Source organism: Cryptotermes secundus, unplaced genomic scaffold (assembly GCF_002891405.2).
Source record: "Cryptotermes secundus unplaced genomic scaffold, Csec_1.0 scaffold688, whole genome shotgun sequence".
NCBI lineage: Eukaryota > Metazoa > Arthropoda > Insecta > Blattodea > Kalotermitidae > Cryptotermes > Cryptotermes secundus.
Window position 1 is genome coordinate 1,136,091 of NW_019725012.1, and position 22,558 is coordinate 1,158,648.

Below are 22,558 nucleotides of genomic sequence, written 5' to 3' on the forward strand. Positions count from 1 at the left end.
AAAGCTCTAGATCGCATTAAGTGGAGGAATTGTTTTGAAAGAGACTGTGGACCTGTCGTCTTGACAGATTACTGATGATGATGATGATGATATAAGGGGAAGGCTCAGAGAAACTGGGATTAGGAGTCCTACGGCAAATTGACATATATCTATCAGGCTACGTAGTATCAATTCCCAGAAGACAATAATTTTAATGTAACTTAACGTTTAGTAATACAGTAAAACCTCGCTTGTCCGGGTTAATTGGGGAGAGAAGTCGTTCGGATTAAGAGATTTTTTATTTTTTTTTATTTAACTCCAATAATTATACAATCTATCCATTAAGTGTGGATAATAAGTACCTTTTGTGGTTAATTTACATATAGAAAAGGAAAGAGAGTACTTGACGTGGTGAGCATATTTCAATGAACATGCTCAATACTTATTTTAACTGCTTAGTGATATGCAGTTAAGTGTTGTATTATTCGAATCTGGTGGGTAAGTCTGATGGTTTAAATCTGTTTAGCCTCCTGATTTCCCCTTCGTCGTCGAGCGGTTTTTGTGCCAAGTCGTTCGGATGGGCCTGGAGTCTGATTTTATACTTTTTGCTGTTTTTTTTATTTCCTCTCGTACTGTTGGTACATCTAGGTCCTTGTGTAGTACCGTGTTCGGCACATACCGCGGTGCGTTAACTATTATTCGTAATACTTTGCTTTGAAATCGTTGGAGAATTTCTATGTTTGAGTTACTGGCTGATCCCCATAATGGTATCCCGTACGTCCATATCGGGGATTAAGAGATAATCTGAATTAGTGAAACAAAATGTAGTCGTAGAAGAAAAAAAAATTAGAACACAGATAAATGAAAATTTTAGTACCAGTAGTGCTCCTTAGACTGGGGATCAGCTCGTCGCAAGGCCTCTACCTACACACAGAATACAGACATTCATGCTTTGAGTGGGATTCGAACCCACTTTCTCAGTGTTCGAGCAAGCGAAGACAGTTCATGGCTTACACAACGTTAATTCATATGAACTGTCATTTCTCAGTTGGTAACGTGTAATGAATCACAACACACAAGAAAAGCACAGGCTTAGCGGTAGGGTAACAGAGACAAACCACGTGATCTAATTTAATTGTCGACTCTCGACAATGAAGGAGTGGGAGAGGGAGTATAAATGCAATTACAGCACAATTACATTCTGCCACATCACTTGACGGCCTGTAAATACAGTCCTGAGGGCGCATCATTAGTTTAGCCTCCGAGATGATACTTCTCTGGAATGAAATTTTATGGGAGTTGATGGAATACACAAATTAATTATTTCCGGATAAATAGGTAAAATAGCGATAAATAGGAGAGGCGCGTTATTGAAAACGACATAAAAACTTCCTGTTATGGCTCTTAAATTAGGTATTTTCGCTCAATAGTTGAGTGACTTTACGGACTACACAACACTTTTTTTTATTATCACATTATTACTACATGTTTCGACCTTAAGAGGTCATCTTCAGGTGCATGAACATGGCTGTATAATTACACGCGTTAACATTCACTTTTCACTCATTCGACCTTGTATCTTTTGAAGAATTAGGCTCACTAATATATCGAGTTCTTTTATAAAACGACAACGATCGTAACAGATCCGGCAACATCAAAGAACGCGGGAGAACAGTGAGACCTCACAAACAAGTGAAAGTGTAACCAATAATATAAGTTGAACTTAGATTCACAAACTTTTAACAATAATAATAATTAAACTAGTTTAGAAATAACTAGACACAGTTGTGAGCGTAAGTAAAATGAAACTTAAAAACAAGTGAAAGTGTATCCTGTGATACTTTTAACAATTAAATTAGAATAATAATAATTTTAACCTGTGTTTTATAAAAGAACTCAATATAATAGTGAGCCTCAGTCTGGATAAGATACAAGGTCGAGTGAGTGAAAAGTGAACGTGACTGCGTGTAATTATAGAGCCGTGTTCATACACCTGAAGATGACCTCTTAAGGTCGAAATATGTAGTGATAATGTGATAATAAAAACGTGTTGTGTAGTCGGTATATTCACTCTACTATTGATTAAAACGTACAACAGGATGCAAGAAACGATTAAAATTATTTTCGCTCAGCTTATGGACATACTGCATACACGCACAGAACAGAAAGATAACTTGAATAAGTGAAACACGCCTTTTAATGACACTACATAAGTGCAGTGTCTTTTTTTTTGTTCCTGATCTCCTGTAATGCCTTGTTCTGTGTAAGTTCAGAGTTTGGAATAGACGAATACCTTTTCAAGTATTCTGACAGTGTTCAAAGATTTCATTATTTGAAAAATATATTTATAAATGCTTCTGTAGTCTAGTGGTCAGAGTTCATCGCTACAGATCCAGAGGTCCGGGTTCGATTTCCGGGGCTACTAGGTTTTCTGAGAAGTGGTGGGTCTGGAATGTGGTCCACTCAGCCTCGTGAGGGTAAGTAAGGAGCTATTTCAAGGAAATAACGGCTCCGGTCTAGAAAACCAAAATTAACGACAATGGGGATTCGTTGCGCTGACCACGTGACACACTCTGTCAAAGTTGGCACTAACTTCGCAGACAAGCGGCGGTTGCTCGGTCGGTATAGTTCGCTTGCGTGCTCAAGATAAGGAGTTTGTTTGTTTGTTTTATAGAAACATGAACATTTATATTTTCTGTTGCAATGAAGTGTGCCATTCGTCCGGTAGCACACATAAAAAAGGATTATTCTGGTTGTGAGGCCCGATATGAATAAATGCAGACAGGAGACGTAATTTGGAAATTATCTCCTGGTTTCATTTCCTCAGTAAGCGTTTTCATATTTGTAACGTATTCATTTCTTTCCAGGTAAGTTTCTTCGTGAAGACTCTGCGGGCCTCTGACGGCAACTGTGAGTAGACTGGAAACCGTGAGAAAGTCCTGCCTCAGAACAATTTATGTGTCACTGTGGTTCTAGGGTAAAACCAAGTTGAATGTTGGTTTCCCAGCGTTTCGGAAATCAATACAGCTACCGTCTTCAGGGTGTGAACCTGATCCTAATGGCGGTAACTGCAACTCCAGGCGCATAAACCTGAGTTTTAGTAGATGTATTTATTTATAGTTTACTTAACGTTTCTGTCACTCGTTCTCTTAACACAGCTTCGAATGATAATTTTATTAGTGGAGGATGAACTTCAAGAAACTTGGAAGAGAGTTCTGGGGGTCCCGACTGACGTAATATCCTGAATTTGACTGTAGGGACGGGAAAGTCACATAAAATTTCAGAGCAATACTGTCAATATCCCGGCAAGGATTCGAACCCTGCACGTTTCGAATACAAAGTATTACATATTGAAACAACGTTAGTAGACATACATTAATTTTTAATTCATTTAGTGGGGGGTGGAGTCCAACTGGGTCCACTCAGCACGGCGGCCACTGATTGGCTTATTGTAGCCTGCCCCGGGTGATTATGATGATGGAGAATTTGGTGGAATGAAGACTGGCAGGGAAAACAGAAGTACTCGGAGAAAATCTGCTCCAGCGCCAATTTATCCACCACAAATCCCACTTAACCAGACCCTGGATCAAACCCGGGCGCCCGCGGTGGGAAGGCGGCGACTCACCGCTTGAGCCTTGGCGCGGCTCTAGACATACATTAAAGCTGGAAGGGGGGGGATGCGTTTTGTGCAAGGATGGGTACTGGACTTTACTAGTGATTAACAGTCACAAAATTGAGCATTCGTATTCCCCGATTTATGGGGCTCTATACGCCTTAAGAAAAAAATCGCCGCAGTTACAAATACAATATTGTCTCTGTTTCTGTGGAAGACTGTTATGGCTGGACATCCATACAAATCTTGTTCCGGTACAAGTCATGAGGCCGGACTGCACGTTTGGAAGCGCAGGTCGTAGAGAAGTAAGGGGAAACTGATTAGTTCCTTCGAGGTAGAGGTGTGAGTCGGCAAGTGAGAGTGAAGCGTACAGAATTCCTGGATCTGCTGAGCAGTTCAGTGACCTTTCAGATAGAGACTGGGTCCAGTACATCACATGTAGGACAATGACATGGCCGCGCCATAGCTCAAGCGGTTAGTCGCTGGCTTCCCACCGCGGTGGCCCGGGTTCCATCCCGGGTCTGGTCAAGTGGGATTTGTGGTGCACAAAGTGGCGTTGGGGCGGATTTCCCCCGAGTACTTCGGTTTCCCCTGACAATCTTCATTCCACCAATTGCTCCACAATCACCCTCACCTATCATCTGTGGCTGGTACAATAGGCCAGAAGTGGCCGCAGTACAAGGGACTTAGTCCCACCCCACTAGCAATTAAAAAAACTAAACGCGATGGCATGAACGTCGCGACTCATGTGAAGTTTGAAGATCTGTATTTATTTGATCCGGTCTAGAAAACCGAAATTAACGGCCGTGGGAATCCGCTGCGCTGATCACGCGACACCCTCTATCCGCAAAAGTTGGCACTAACTTCGCCGACAAGCGGCGGTTTCTCGGTCGGTATATGTCGCTTGCGGACTACAGGACACAGAGTTTTATTTATTAGGTAAATATTACAAGAATAAAGGTTATAAGTAGGCAGTACAAGAATAGTATTTTTACCCCATTCTTTGGGAGTCTTTTATCGCACAAGACCACGCGACTTACTGACCATATGTTTCCTTTTGTTTCTCATTCAAATATTGACGAAGGAATTTCCTACAAAATACTTTATGTCTGCAATGAATATTGAAATTCGTCATTTTTTGTATTTTATATGGAGTTATCTATGTTTATATCTGTGGCTCTAGAGCCCTTTGTTGCACCTTCGTCGTTTTATCAGTTTCTTAATCTATACACAGACGGTAGGACTCTTTGGAAGGGACATCAGTCCGTCGCAAAGGATGATGGATTTTTGGTTTAGAAATTTCTCTTGTGGCATTGCACAAGGGTAATGCTATTAGCGTTTGTATTTCTGCTTACTATCTGTCCCAAATCATAAAAATTAAAATACGCTAAACTATAATTTTGCCTGTCGTTCTGTATGGGTGTGAAACTTGGTCTCTGACATTAAGAGAGGAACATAGAGTGAGGATGTTTGAGAACAGGGTGCTGAGGAGAATGTTTGTACCAAAGGGAGATGAAGTGACAGTAGGTTGGAGAAAACTGCATAATGAGGAGCTTCATAACTTGTACTCTTCTCCAAGTATAATTAGAATGATCAAGTCATGGAGGATAAGATGGGCAGGGCATGAAACACAAATTGGGAGAAGCAAAATGCATATAGGATATTGGTGGGAAAGCCAGAAGGAAGGAGACCACTGGTAAGACCAAGGTGTAGGTGGGTGGAAAATATTAAAATGAATGTTAGAGAAATAGGATGGGATGGTATGGATAGGATTGATCTGGCTGAGAATAGGGACAAGTGGAGGGCTCTTGTGAACACGGTAATGAACCTTCGTGTTCCATAAAATGTTGGGAAGTTCTTGAGTAGCTGCACAATTGGCGGGTTCTCAAAAAAGGTTCAGCACTAGGAGTGATTTCTGGTTACTGTAGGATGTACTTATTAGTTAGGTTCTCTCAATCAAACCCATCCAGTACCCTGTTTATTCTCAATTCTTGATTTCTAATTCTGAATTCATGTTTTCAAAAGAAGACAAAGTGAAACTTAAAGGAAATCCTTCGTTCCGCTGACAACAAATCCTATCCTTCTAAGCCTATAACTCGTGCAATGTTACAATTTTGTGTCTGTTTCCGTACAGAGAATTGTTGTAGGAATTGTTAACAAAGTTTCTGAATTCGAGATACTTAACCTGTATATTCTGCATAAATGGGAACTATTCTTGCGTCATTAATGCACATGTTAGAGTACAGTCGTGGTCTATTTAAAGGTAGTGTCTGAAAAGATGAAAGAAAACCAAGAGTAATCTCATTTTTGTGTTCTAGCTGCCTCTAACTGGGAAATATTCTGTATAAAAGTGAAGCTTGTTAGCTCTTAAGACAATCTGTGCTTTAGCAACAATACGAGATGACTGTGGAGTCACGTGTTGTACATAGACACTACTGTATTGGAGAGAGAAAGTTCTTGCAATAAATATTAAGACCCTGTGTGCTACGTATTGAGCAGGATAATGGGAATACTTCACTCTACTCCACAAGTTTGTAAAAAGAAGAAAGAAGTTTCAGGCGAGGAGTTATAAAAACAGAGAGGGATCGATGTGATGCTGAGCAGAACGCAAAACCGAAGTGTGCAGACAAGAATCTGCAACAGTGGAATTTCGCCTTGTGCACCTCTCAAGCGCAGGTCTTTGCATTCCTCACGAGTGGTAACGTCTGGCTGTGGCCCGGTCCGAGATTAATACCACTGATAGGGAAATTTGTTATTTATCATCGTATGCGGGTTTTGCTTGCATGTATCTTTCCGACTGTCACCAGATTTTATGTCCCGAAACGTCTTAACGAATTTCGATAAATTTTAATTGATCCAGTTTGATCAAGCGAGGTTAATTTTGGTTCCCATAAGTTCTAAATAATTTATAATTTACATGAAAAATCAGGGAGTAAAAAAATATTATATGTTGCAAAATATATGTCCCTGTCGATCGTAAGTAGCCGCGTGGTCTAAGGTATGCCGCACACCTGCATGCGTCAAGACTTATAACAGTCAAAACGTGATGTCTGCTACATGACGCAAAGAAAGGAGCACAGTTGAAACGAATAGGATTATGAAAACCGTCGCACACCGGTCTGAGTCATGATGTTGACGTCATGACTGAGACCGGTGTGCAACCGTTTTCATAATCTCATTCGTCTCAATTGTGCTCCTGTCTTTGCGTCATGTCGCAGTACCTAAGGCATGAACTATCTTCGCCAGCTCGAAAATTGGGATCGTGGGTTCGAATCCCACTCAAAGTATTGATGTCTGTTTATGTTGTTCTGTCTGTAGGTAGCGGCCTTGCCACTGGCTGATCCCCCGTCCAAGGAGTTCTACCGAATGTGTAAAAATTAAGATACTGAAAAAGCGGCAAAGGTCCACAAGGGCTGTAGAGCCATAGATAGATGGAGTGATAGATAAATTGCAGGTTCAATTATGCTCTAATTAATGTATATTTGAAATAATGAATATTCGGAGCATTAAAAGAAATGAAGGGGTTTATTTTATAACATCTATCAATCTGATAGCTGTAGATTGACTTTGTAGCAGCAGATTTCGATCTGTAATAAATGGATATCTTGGCTAATGGGTATCGCAAAATGATATAGAACGCATTTGGAATATATATATATATATGTAATACGACTATATAAGACTTAAGGTTCTCACAATGGGGTTTGTGTAGACTTCTGTATTCTGGAATAAAACGAGATAGAGTCCGTTGAATTTTAAACGACGTTTCGAGGGAACATATTGCCTCGGTGTTCATGGTCGAAGAATAAACTAAGCAAGAAATCAGCATAAAGCTGGTAGGAAGCTGAGCAGGCAGGCCGCGCCATAGCTCAAGCGGTGAGGCGCTGGCTTCCCAACGCGGCGGCCCGGGCTCGATCCCGTGTCTGGTCAGGTGGGATTTGTGGTAGACAAAGTGGCGATGGGGCGGGTTTTCTCCGGGCACTTCGGTTTCCCCTATCAATCTTCATTCCACCAAATTCTCCAGCATCATAATCACTCGGGGTAGGCTAAAATAGGCCAATCAGTGGCCGCCGTGCCGAGTGGACCCAGTTGGACTCCACCCCTCACTAAGCGAATTAAAAAAAAAGCAGGGCAGGTTCTGCTTGCTACTAACTTCGATCCTGAAAATGGAGGCGGCATATTGCTCCGAAACCCTAATTTAATTCCAAAGAAAAAAGCGGCGCTTTATATCAGAAATTTCATTGATGTTCCTAATTTGAAAACGAAAATTGGTACATGTGAAAGGAAAAAATTCTTAAACTGAAATTTTTTTTTGCTTTGTCTTATAGCGTACATTCCGTAGGAAATTCCGCTTTTTACAGAATAGGGTCCATAATCTTCTTAGACATTTTCTTGTAGGAAAAAGTTTGTTATTCCACGAGATATTTTCCGTCACAGAGAACCAGAGTGTTTAAGATGGCTATGAAGGATGGAAACACTACGATTGGCAGAGATTTCTTTCAGCGGGTTACTAGCACATGACATATATCGCGCCCTTCGTAAGAACGACGATTGCTGTTAACATGCTGCAAAATTCATGACTAATGCGGATAGAAAGTTTCAAACCTCAGCGTAAACACCGAACTCCTACACAATTTATCACTTACACAGCATAAGTTCAGCCTAGAACTGCGAAAAACTTTTATTCGTATCCAGGACCGAAATAAGGGGGATAGATCTTGGATGTGACCTCGGGGTCTCCGAAAAACAGAAATAGAATGTACAGTTTTATGAAGACATTTCCTTCTCTAAATTTAGTTAGTTTTGTAGATTTTTTAAGAAATAAAACAAATAATGTAATATAAAATTTATGCTACTGGTAAGGGTCTTTAAACATTAACTGCCTTGGGGCTCACACAACTTTAAAATCGGCCCTGTTCACATTCAGTTATATGAGAACTTAACAGGATTATCTATTCCTGTTCTACATAATATGCGGTAACTAATTCTGACATGGTAATAATTGAAATTAAAATGTGCAGACGGATTTACGTTGAAAGCAGACAGTACCTAGAATATTATTTCTTACTGAAAACCGTCATAACACAACAATCAATAATACGTGTAAGTAGCTCTAGGAGATACTTTTGCTACTTGTTTCGGCCTCCAAAAGGCCATCATCAGGGAATACATTAAACTTTTCGTTATTGAATTGCGTGTCAAATATAGGCCACAGTACCAAACTTCCAAGTGTATACAATGGTATAAAACGATATGAGTAAATATAAAATGTAAATTAGAATAAAAGTCTTAAAATAACCAGTTACACAGTCAATAGTACAGTTAAAAGCAGAATATGTGATGGTATTTGGAAGTTGGCAGTTGTAAACGTGATATATGTAATGTTTTATTTTTTCCTGTGGCGCTACAGCCCCAATTTGGTCCTTGGTCTACCTCCATGAAACTCTCCGTTTCACTTCGGTTTACTAGATCTTAAACATTCAGTAGGACTCCTTGGGCGGTTGATCAGCTCGTCGCAAGTCCTCTACCTGTATATAAACACAGAAAAACGCACACACAAACACTGAACATTTATGCCCTGAGTAGAATTCTAACCCACGATCCCGGTTTCCAAGCGAGCGAAGACAGTACATGCCCTAGACCGCTCGGCTACCGTGACCGGCAGTGTATACGAATAATATACAAGAATTCAGTTCGTACCTCACAGGAAACAGATTCGAACCCACGATCCCGGCTTCCAAGCGAGCGAAGACAGTTCATGCCCTAGACCGCTCGGCTACCGTGACCGGCAGTGTATAAGAATAATATATAAGAATTCAGTTCGTACCTCACAGGAAACAGATTCGAACCAACGATCCCGGTATCCAAGCGAGAGAAGACAGTGCATGCCTCAGACCGCTCAGCTACTGTGACCGGCAGTGTATAAGAATAATATACAAGAATTCAGTTCGTACCTCACAGGGAACAGATCCGAACCCACGATCCCGGTTTCCGAGCGAGCGAAGACAGTACATGCCGTAGACCGCTCGGGTACCGTGACCGGCAGTGTATACGAATAATATACAAGAATTCAGTTCGTACCTCACAGGGAACAGATCCGAACCCACGATCCCGGTTTCCGAGCGAGCGAAGACAGTACATGCCGTAGACCGCTCGGGTACCGTGACCGGCAGTGTATACGAATAATATACAAGAATTCAGTTCGTACCTCACAGGGAACAGATCCGAACCCACGATCCCGGTTTCCGAGCGAGCGAAGACAGTACATGCCGTAGACCGCTCGGGTACCGTGACCGGCAGTGTATACGAATAATATACAAGAATTCAGTTCGTACCTCACAGGGAACAGATCCGAACCCACGATCCCGGTTTCCGAGCGAGCGAAGACAGTACATGCCGTAGACCGCTCGGGTACCGTGACCGGCAGTGTATACGAATAATATACAAGAATTCAGTTCGTACCTCACAGGGAACAGATCCGAACCCACGATCCCGGTTTCCGAGCGAGCGAAGACAGTACATGCCGTAGACCGCTCGGGTACCGTGACCGGCAGTGTATACGAATAATATACAAGAATTCAGTTCGTACCTCACAGGGAACAGATCCGAACCCACGATCCCGGTTTCCGAGCGAGCGAAGACAGTACATGCCGTAGACCGCTCGGGTACCGTGACCGGCAGTGTATACGAATAATATACAAGAATTCAGTTCGTACCTCACAGGGAACAGATCCGAACCCACGATCCCGGTTTCCGAGCGAGCGAAGACAGTACATGCCGTAGACCGCTCGGGTACCGTGACCGGCAGTGTATACGAATAATATACAAGAATTCAGTTCGTACCTCACAGGGAACAGATCCGAACCCACGATCCCGGTTTCCGAGCGAGCGAAGACAGTACATGCCGTAGACCGCTCGGGTACCGTGACCGGCAGTGTATACGAATAATATACAAGAATTCAGTTCGTACCTCACAGGGAACAGATCCGAACCCACGATCCCGGTTTCCGAGCGAGCGAAGACAGTACATGCACTAGACCGCTCGGCTACCGTGACCGGCATATGTAATGCTTATACGGACATATTATATAGACAATGGCTGATGTGGTGTTTGGAGGCCCGTTGTTATGTTGTATGTTATTATTTAATGTTTGATGCCTGGAAATAATATACTACTGGTTAATATTATTGAATTACTTAGTGACTGTAAATGGTATTGATTGAATTATTATGGTTACGTAGTTTACTTACTATTTGACGTTGTGTGGATGTCCGATTTATTGGAGAGACAGATTATATCGGCCTTTTGAAGGCCGAAACATATAGCAAAAGTATCTTCTAGAGCTACTTACACCTATTATTGATTGTTGTGTTAATGACGGTTTTCAGTAAGAAATAATAAGTGAAGTTGTGGTGTGCTCTTATGCATGATCGAGTCATTGGGCCTTTTTTTTTTGTGGAAAAGACAGTCACATCAGTCATTTACCTAGACATGTTACAGAATTTTGTATTCCCGCAAATTGAAACGCTTCAGCCCGAAATCATTTTCCAAGAAGACGGTGCTCCACCTCATTGGAGCGCCGTAGTGCGTGATGCTTTGGACAGACATTTTCCAGGAAGATGGATTGGACGAGGTGGTCCAATTTCTTGGCCCCCAAGATCACCTGACATAACCCTACTGGACTTTTTCCTCTGGGGATATGTCGAAGACATTGTTTATAAGACGCAAGTGAGAGACATCGATCAATTAGAAACCAGAGTAAGAGATGCAATAACCATTGAGGATATCGGTATGCTTGCCCGAACCTGGCAAGAAATCAGATATCGTATTGATATTTTACGTGCAACAAATGGAGCATATGTACAGCTTTATTAACAATAGGCACAAAACTATTTGAGTTTCTCAGTCCAACAATTTAACCAGTTTATTTCTATCTTTGTTATTTTTAGAATTATTGAAGATCAAAATGTGTCAAACCTTTGTAGACATCCTGTATGATACACAACAGGATGCATTCACTGAACAGTACCTAGAACAAGAAGAAAGCACTCTTCTGGGATTTGACACCTTGTATATGTGGTGTTAACCGACTTTTCGGAGGAACGTATCGCCTCCATCTTCAGGATAGAAAGAAAAATATAAGAAATCCGTAAGCGACAGGGTCTGCTTTTACCGGTTCTCACGGTCTCTTCGCTTGCGGATTTCTTATATTTTTCTTTCTATCCTGAAGATGGAGGCGATACGTTCCTCCGAAAAGTCGGTTAACACCACATATACACGGTGCCAAATCCCATAAGACTGCTTTCTTCATAGTCACCGCCGTGAAAGCCTCAAATCTTACATACCTAGAATAGTTTAAAATTTTCATTGCAGATTTTGGATTTCATGGTTATAATCATTAAGACGCCGGGTTTGAATCTTACCTAAATTCATTTGCTGTTAATTTCTCCCTCAGTGTATGACATGTATATCATTTTATAATAAGGAGTAAACAAAATGTTGACGGGTACCCACCAGTCCGCGAGTTGCACGTGACACACAAAATCCCCTACGTGTGCGACTACATATCTATATTCTGCAACAGAGGCAGGAGTAATCCTAACAATGTAAATCCAAATGTGCGTGGCATAGGAGAAGGAAAAGCCGGGTATTGGAAGTATAAGAAGCTTAAACTTGGCGGTGGTGAGGCTTACGACCGTTCGGCTGACTAACTGCAGTTTCAGAGCAGTTACACAAGTTAAGGCATAACCTGCTACACAAGCCTGCACTGACAGAAACGTATATATCTTGTATAAATGTTTCCTTTTTTTTTTTAGTTTCTTGATGTTGGATGAGAATGAGCCCATTCAGTAGGTCGGCCACTAATTGGCCTCATAGAGAACCATACACGTACGAGTCTGGCTCGGCGATGAGCCGGACTCGGGTTAATTTAACCACAAACGTATGAGCATGGCAACCCACACACGGATGAGTTTGGCTCATTGGAATCTGAGCTGAGTTAGACTCGCTAGCCAGGCTCGTACGTGTATGGGCCTCCTTAGAAATTCGAGTATCTTACGAGCCCTTTCATTGGTTGACTGGGCAGCATAGTATGGGTTTCCTTACGTCTCCCGGACATAGAATAGAATATTCCTTCCCCAAAGCACCAATCACATTCAAGCCTTCGAAACAGGAATTGCCAAGGTTTTCAGAGTCTGAAGGGGTCAAACAACTTCCTGAGTATGTCCACCAAATTTTTATCAAATTTTCAATATATTGGTAATTATTTATATATTAAACAGGCATTAAAGTGAATGAAATCTAAAAGTTTTGACGATGAAGCATTGATACAACTATTATGTTTCTGGACATTATCCATGGTTCTGGTTCTATTTTAAAACACAGCGTTTCGGAAACTGAATTTTGTCTCCGTCTTCAGGTAAAAACTACTCAGTTGGGCCCAATCAATAGATCTAGTCCCTATTTCCAGACAACTGTCACAGCCCAATATAAAGTATATAATCCAAGCACAGCACAAATCATCTTCGAGAGCTAAGACAAAATATTAAAATATTAAAAACAATTGTTGTTCTGAACGCGTATGAGACTGGGATATTCTGAGTAGCTATATGTATACCCCGTGAAGGCAATTGTTGCAATAGATTTTGTACAATGCGCAAAAGTAAACAATTATAATAGATAAAAGTGCAGTTGTGTTTGAAATAATTTAAAAAAAGAACAAATTAAATGCATAAAATAATTAATTTAAGAATATTTTATCTCACCATATTTTCGTAAAGAAAAATATGTGTATTGAAGATTTATGGCCGAATAAACATAACTTCTGGTTTACATGTATGCGATATGTTTCATGTCGTACTTCAAAATAAAGCAAAATTCAAGTAAAATAGAATGACAACAAGGGAAATAAATTGTGAAACACTGTTGTGTTTCCTCTTTCACACAGCTAGACTTTTGTCAAAGTTACTAACTCAAGTATATTAAGGTGGACAGGGTGCCATAGCAAGCACGACTAGGAAGAAACACTTTAAAATTTTGTAAGATTTGAGGCTTTCACGGCTGTGACTATGAAGAAAGCAGTCTTCTGGGATTTGGCACCCTGTATATGTCTGCTTTTACCGGTTCTCACGATCTCTTCGCTTGCGGATTTCTTATATTTTTCCCTTCTAGCCTGAAGATGGAGACGATACGTTCCTCCGAAACGTCAGTTAACGCCACATATACACGGTGACAAATCCCAGAAGTCTGCTTTCTTCACTTTAAAATTTTGTTTAGGAATCGTCATAAAATGAGGCCACTCGGGAGATTGAGATGTAAATGGGAAGATATTATTGAAAAGGGTAATAAGAAAATAGATTGTGACTGCGCGAACTAGACTGGAGTTGCTCATAAAAGGAATTTTATGGTAACGTGACGATCCGTTTGATGACATAGCAGGGGGAAGTACCTTCCCTGGCTCGATGAAGTTACTTTCCCCTGCATTAAATTATATTTACATAAATGATTATGAGCCGGGATAGCTCTGTCGGTATAGCTACTGGATACGTGCTGGACGACACAGGGGTCGTAGTTCGAGTACCGGTAGAGTAAATAATTTCTTTTTACAATGTTTTCCAGATCGGCCATGGGGTTCATCTAGCCTCCTATCCAATGCGTATTGGGGGTAAAGCGACTAGGGCGTGAATCTAACTTCTCACTTACAGCTACTGACGAGGTCAAGAAAATGTGGCTCTATACATCCACTCCACCATACACCTTCATGGCCTAGTGTTTAGTTAGTTAAGCCTAGGGACAACTCGACCTTTTTAATTTACATAAATTATTCGTTACGTATTTTTGTTTTTATTCCCTGGGTTTATCATATTTATAGTAGTGTTTCAGGGAATAGTTTAATTACAAATATTCGTTGCACCGACCACGCGACACTCTCTATCCGCTAAAGTTGGCACTAACTTCGCCTACAAGCGGCGGTCGCTCGGTCGGTAAAGTTCGCTTGTGGACTACTGGCCACGGAGTTGTATTATTTGTATCCTCTCGGGCTATTAACAGCGTTAATTCGAACATGAAGCGGACGAAGTTTAGGACCCGGAATTTATGCAGCTGGTAGTCAGAGAAGATTTTTTCGCCTTTATTCCTGTTTGATGTCTCTTGACTCATATAATTATGCTTTGCGAAATTCCTACAGAATAGCCTGTAGTACTGAACGTGACAAAGACGGGGAATCATGCGGACGGAAGAAATTTTAGTTTACTGAAAAGTACTGAGCACATTCCTGAGTGGATTAAGGAAAGAGGTAACGTTGTCTCTGTGCTTAACTAATTAAGCACTACGCCACGAAGGTGTATGGGGGAGTGGATGTATAGATCCACATTTTCTTGGCCTCGGCACTAGTTGAAGGTGAATAGTCAGATTCACACCCCGGCTGATTTACCCCCGGTTAAAGAACGCCCGTTACCCATTGGATAGGAGGTTGGATGGGCCCAAGAGCCGACCTGGACGACATAGAGAAGTAAAAATTCTTAGGCCCACCGGGACTCGAACTCCGACCCCGTGCTCGTCCAGCCCGTAGTTAGTCGCTATACTTCGGTATCCCGGTTCTGAATGAATTAAGGGGGAAATAAAATAAAATAAAAAAATATGTTGGATATAGCTAGACTGGCTTCCATTTTTACAGCCCATACTGGTTCTTGGCGTCATGTTAGTAATAACATTGATTTCTCTTTACTTTGCCCTGCACTTAAAAAGTAAAAAGTAAAGCTATTCCTGTACCAGACCATGAAGGCCCATAGGGTTGTGAGACGTTGAGGCTCCCACACTATCTAGACAATCGGCTCAAAGATGGCGGTAAGGTTGTCAGACTTACGCATCGGCCGCGCTTTAATCCCCAGGAAAATTATTTAATTAATTTCTGGTACTTATTTCTGTTAAAGGCTGAGTAAACCCCAGGGCCTAGTGCGGCTGGAAGGATTAGAACAACTGAAAACATTTCAATGAACTCATCGGGATTTGAACCCGCGACCTTCCGGCTTGTAGCGTAGCACTTATAATTCAAATTTGATTAATTTTAAAATTTCTGTATTTATTTATTGTTTATTTAACTATATCTACACTACATCATATTGTATAACGTATACTACGGTCATGGGGGAGGGGTGATAAATTAGAAGGAAGCGATTTTGAGTTATTTTGATGCACTCCCTCAGTATTCGCGCGGAGAAACAGACAGAAAGGGGAGTAACCTCAGTGAGGACAGCTGATCTTCTAACCGAACTATGTACTGGGATATGAATAATATTTTACATGAGTCGTATTTCGTGGTCACATGTTTGGAAAGTCGGTCGGCGCCACTTGCAAAAAAGAGAGATGTTGTCTTGTCAGCACTTTCTCCATACAGAAGCTTATGATCGCTACTCTCATTGGTTTAGTGCCAAGTTAAGGGACTTCCCCTTACAGCTCGTAATGTATCGTTATGACCATTATTTTCTGGCAACAGAGTTTACTGGCGGAGCGAGGGCGGTGGATCACTTGGGATGAGAAAATTGGAAAAATGACCTTGGCCTGATTTTGGATACCGCCTCGAATTTTGCAGAAAACAAGGAAAGTTTAATTAATCTGCAGACTGGGATGGAAGCTAACGTGACGTCGGATTGGAGGCAGTGATGCTGTTATAGAAAAGAAGCCGCAATTGTTGGTAGATTCGATAGGAGCTGATTCTCCCGGAGGCCAGTTATGTCCCTCAAAAACTAAGAAGGTAAAAAGTTGTGCTTAACTAATTAAGCACTACGCCAAGAAGGCGTATGGGAGAGTAGATGTATACAGCCATATTTTCTTGACCTCAGCACTAGTTGGAGGTGAGTGGTCAGCTTCACGCCCCGGCCGCTTTACTCCCGGGAATGAGCCCCCGGTACTCATTGCATAGGAGGTTGGGTGGAGTCCAGAGCCGGCCTGGAAAATGTGGAAAAGAAAAAATTTTTGAACCTACCAGGACTCGAACTCCGACCCCTCAGTCGTCCAGCCCGTAGCTAGTTGCTATCCCGGCTACACATAAAACGTCTAATTGTTACTGTTTACTGACTACTGTTAAGTAATGGCCGGTCACGGTGGCCGAGCTGTTTAATGCATGTACTGTCTTCACTCGCTCGGAAGCCGGGATCGTGGGTTCGAGTTCCACACAAGGCATGGATGTTTGGTGTGTATGTGTGCTTATTCTGTGTTTGTGTTGTCCTGTGTTTAGGTAAAGGCCTGATCACTCATCCAAAGAGTCCTACCGTCTGTAAAATTATCATGAAACTGAAAAAGACAGAGGCCAGAGCCAAAGGGGGCTATGGAACCAGTTAAAATATTTAAGTAACAACTTACTTACTTACTCATGGAGCTGAGCCCTTCTGGAGGAGCCGCCAATTCTGCAGCTACTCAAGAATTTCCCAGCATTTTATGGAACCTGAAAGTTCATCACCGTGTTCACAAGAGCCCTCCACTGGTCCCTATCCTGAGACAGATCAATCCAATCCATACCATCCCATTCTATCTCTCTAAGATCCATTCTAATATTGTCCACCCACCTACGCCTTGGTCTTCCCTGTGGTCTCTTTCCTTCTGGCTTTCCCATCAATATCCTATACCCATTCCTCGTCTCCACCATTCGTGCTACACGCCCTGCCCACCGCATCCTCCTTGACCAGATCATTCTACTTATATTATTATATTATTATACTCATTATACTTGAAGAAGAGTACAAGTTAGGAAGCTCCTCATTATGCAGTTTTCTCTAACCTCCTGTCACTTCATCTCTCTTTGGTTGGAATATTCTCCTCAACACCCTGTTCTCAAACACCCTCAGTCTATGTTCCTCCGTTAATGCCAGAGACGAAGTTTCACACCCATACAGAACCACATGCAAAATTATAGTTTTGTATATTCTAATTTTTATGTTTTTGTACAACTGACGGGAAGACAAAAGGTTCTGGACTGAATGGTAGGAAGCATTCAAGTAACAACGGTAATGTAAATTTGTAACGAGAAATTGCCCCGAAATATTCCGAAGTAATGATAGGGCCAAGTTTGTGATTAAGTTGCGTTTTTGGGTCTGTTATCACAGCGGTAATAGTTCGCATTTGGTAGGCATACATTTTGAATTTTGGCTGATATTCTGGAGTCCTCCCCTACTTTAGACAGGGAGATGTCTTGGAATAGTTCATGGCAGATTTCTTCTGTGTTTCAATTATCGGTACTAATTAATCTGTATTCGTATAGAAAGGTCGGAACATCAAAGGATTGGTGCCGGCGTTATCAATGACAGCAGGGCGGTGTTTGCAAGAACTTATAAGAAATTTTCTTCAAGTTTCGTTCTGTCATGACAGGCTGTCATATAGTTTTGTTAATAAATAATAATGTAACTATCGTTATATAGCTTCCGCACGGTCCACACAGAAAACAGCCTCTTTTGTTATAGAGGAGTATTGTCGCGATGTTGTATAGCAACAGTCGCAGCGCGGACAGCACAGAAAACGCCATAATTCTATTGTTGCATGTGTGTATGTTGCGGACGTCACCTATCAACAGCCGATGTTTACAGATTCACTGCTTAGCAACGGGACTATACGACACAATATAGAATAACTTGGCAGTCAGCCAGTAAGATAAAGGTAACTTGGCCTGTAAAACGTGTGTGACTATATGTTTGGAATATATCTACAAATATTTGAAGTGCTTTGTTTTCATTGATCTTCTGTAGTAAGTGATGAATTCATAACAACCTCCAGACACGTCCCTATTTCACGATTCGACTCGAGGTTAGGCTTTTTATTTCCATGACGTTCATTGATACTAACTTAGTGGACCTGAGCCATTATTGAGAAGCTGCTAATTGTGGAGTCACTCAAGAAATTCCCAGGGTTTATGGACCCCGAAGATTCATTGCCAGGGTCCGGATTTTGATGACCTGAAAATATTTAAAAATGACCCTAAAAATTACCGAAAATATCCAGAGAAATGACCTAAAATATGACCCAAAAATGTAATATGCAGGACCCGGATTTTGATGATCTGGAAATATTGAAAATATCAAAAAAATGACCGAAAAAATCCAGAGAAATGACCTAAAGGAGAAAAGAAAGAACACTTTACTTCCATGTTATTCACATTTCAGAAAAAAAATGAAGAAAAATTGCCAAAAATGACAAGAAATACCCTTAAAAGTCCAAAAATTTACCAAAAAGTTACCCCCAAAATGAAATAATGACCTTAAACCTAAAAATGTCAAAAAATGACAAAAAATTACCTATAAAATTTACATTTCTGTAACCAGCAGCTCATATCCGAGATTTATATATTTAAGAGCATCGCATAGGATACAAGGAAAAAAAGATGACATGTCATCAAAATCCGGGCCCCGTTCATTACCATCCTATTTCTCCAAGATCTATTTTAATATTATCCACTCAGCTACGTCTTGTTCTTCCTTGTATCTTTCTTTCTGGTCTTCTCACCAATATTCTCTATGCAATTCTCTCCCTTCCCATTCGTGCTACATGCCGTCACTTCATCTCTCTTCGGTCCAAACATTCTCCTGAGTACCTTGTTTATTTACTTCCCTTTATGTCAGACTCCAAGTTTCACACCCATACAGAACCACAGGCAAAATTATAATGTGACGTTCGGTGTTATCGGAAGGGAAATATTAATTTTATTAAGCAAAGGAGAGAAACATTTCACAGTTTTCGAAAGTCACAATTCCAGTACTTCGCGATGTTAAAATTCTTTAGTCAAGGTCCCGTATTTTTAGTGTCCTTACTATTACTACTATCAACTGCATAAACTATATATCAAACTTTAAATTACTGAGCAGTTACGAGTGGCGAATGAGAAGTGACGTTTTTCACTAGAAGACACCTTTTTGTTTCCTATAAGGGACGAGAAAGAATTCAACATGAATGGCTGGCTGTTTAGACAAGAGTCGAATGTATGACCTCCGGGCTACAAAGAATTGCTGGTTTCTATTACCGTATTTACGCATGTAGGCCGCACATTTTTTGCTAACAATTCAATAGGAAAACTGGGGTGCGGTTTATATTCGAAATATTCGAAATCACACTTCATTTAAAAAAAAATTATATTCATAATTAGTAATACAGGGTGTTCTACTCCTGAAATAATATTCCAATAAAATTAATTTTTCTATAATTTCTGTCTGAAAATTGTGCTGCGGCCTATACACGCACGCGGCCTATACATGCGTAAATACGGCATTTTTTATTGCTAGTGGGGTGGGACTAAGTCACTTGTATTGCGGCCACTTCTGGCCTATTGTACCAGCCCCAGATGATAGGTGACGGTGATTGTGGGGCAATTGGTGGAATGAAGATTAGCAGGGGAAACCGAAGTACTCGGAGAAAACCCGCCCCAGCGCTACTTTGTCCACCACAAATCCCACTTGATCAGACCCGGGATCGAACCCGGGCCGCCGCGGTGGGAAGCCAGCGACTAAATGCTTGAGCTATGGCGCGGCCCTTGCTGGTCCCTACAGCAGTGACTATAATTCTGAATCTGACCGACAGGAAGACATTTTCATATTATCCGAGAAATACTAATGGACTGACCAGACGCGGTAGATGGACCTATTGATTGCTTTTTGTGCTTTGTTTCCAGCCAACAAGAACTAAATAATTCATAGACCACATTTATAACACATATGAAGAGAATCAAGTGTCTAGAAAGTCCATTTCCTAACAGTGAATATTTAATACTTGGTTCTAAGGGACAGGACATGTCCTGCTTTACGTTGCTTTGTTGTGGATAGAAGTGTTGACTCGGTTTTGTAAGACGAATTGGTACAGACCCTGATGGCACATAAGTGTCTGCGAATTATAATGTGTTCTTTCCGAAAAACTTAAGCGTAATGGGTAGGTAATATTTTCCTGTGAGGTACGAATCGAATCCTTTATATATTGTGTTCCGTACGGTTCTTACAATAAACAGCGACTGTTCCCCTAAACAGCATTAAGCGGTTTGGCTCTGTAGTGGAGATGCAGTTTATTTTCTGTGAACTAAGAAGTGTATTTCTTTATTATTTATAGAACAGCCAACAGCCACAAGGCCAATTACAGACACAGCACAGTGCAGATACATGTAATTACATTACGACACACAACATAAATTCAAAGACAAATTACAGTCAAGCGCTAGAGGGAAAACATATTAATGCAGAGGAGTAAACAAACAAACAAACAAAGATAATATAATAATAATTCAAATCAATTCAATTCTTGTTTATTTACATGCAAACATAACAGGTCAGAAGCCAATTACACAGTTACCACGGGTACATAAGACATAAAAATAACTAACAAATAAAATACAAAATAAGGTAATATATATAATAGCAATAAATTAATAATAATTAAATGAAAAAATTAGAGAAATCATTAATAGGTGATGAAAGTAAGACAAGTAAGGTAATGGTTCAAGAGGTTAGTCGCTGGCTTCCCACCGCAGCGGGCCGGGTTCGATCCCTGGTCCGGTCAATTGGGATTTGTGGTGGACAAAGTGGCGCTGGAGCGGGTTTTTCTCCGAGTACTTCGGTTTTCCCTGCCAATCTTTATTCCGCCAATTTCTCCATCATCATAATCACCCGGGGCAGGCTACAATAGGCTAATCAGTGGCCGCCGTGCCGAGTGGACCCAGTTGGACTCAACCCCCCAATAAACGGATTAAAAAAAAAGATAATGGTTAAAAAAATTTAAAATATATTAAGTAAATAATCCATTTTTCATTGCAAATTTTCGTGCTTAAATCCAGATGCTTCGTCTATTTCCCAGTAACTTGATCACCTACGTCTCAGGGTTAGTACAATCTGAACCACACTGACCGTTTTACAAAGTGTCCTTCCATCGCAATCCGCTTTTCCTCTCATATTTGCAAAGAAGCTGATGCAAGTGACAGCTGACTTTATCTCAGAAGCGTACACAGATATCCAACAGCCGTGGACCGAACGCGGTGTTATGTAAGGAGTGGGAGAAATGTCTGTAGCAGTAGTTTTCTGTTTACATGCGCACGATTTCCAAACAAGTGGATAGCTGAATTTATATCCGACATTGGTCTGCTTACACATCTTCTCACTGTTTCTTCGCTTGCGGATTTTCTTATTTTTTCTTATTTTTTCTTCTACCCTGAAGATGGAGGCGGTACTTTCCTCCGAAACGTCCGTTAACACAACATCTTCACGGCATCACATCCGAGAAGACTGCTTTCTTCACGTGGATACTCGTTGATATTTTTGCTATAACGAAAATCTTCCTGCTAAAGAAACGATTTCGGTTATGAGAATTGTGGTGAACTGCGCAATAGCGTTGTTATTTTGCATGAACTCTAACCAGCAATAAAGCAGTATGACACACGCAGTCACAGGAGCAAGACACAACACAAAGCACAATACACACATAAAAGTAGGAAGAATACTCCGATAGAAGAAGATAGGTGTGACTCGCGTATTGAGATAACGATATAAGGATGACAAATCCTGAACAGTTTTAATATTTTTAATATTTAAAATTTATCAATATATATGACGAACTGTGAAATATGCAGATGACCTTGTGTTAATGGCTAAGGAAGAAACTGTGCTACAGGGCATGATTGATAGACTAATTGAAATTGGAAGGTGCTATGGCATGGAAATGAATGTGGAGAAAACAAAAGTAATGAAAATTTCGAGACAACCAACCCCAGTCACAATAAAGATAGACCAAAAACAACTGGAGAATGTGAAATGTTTTAAATATTTGGGTAGCTTGTTAACAGATGATGGAAGGTGTACTTGTGAAATTAAATCCAGGATTGCCATGGCAAAAGCTGCATTTAGCAAGAAGAAGAATCTTTTTACCAGCAAATTGGACTTAAATTTGAGGAAGAAACTAGTGAAATGCTACATTTGGAGCATAGCTCTGTATGGGGCTGAAACATGGAC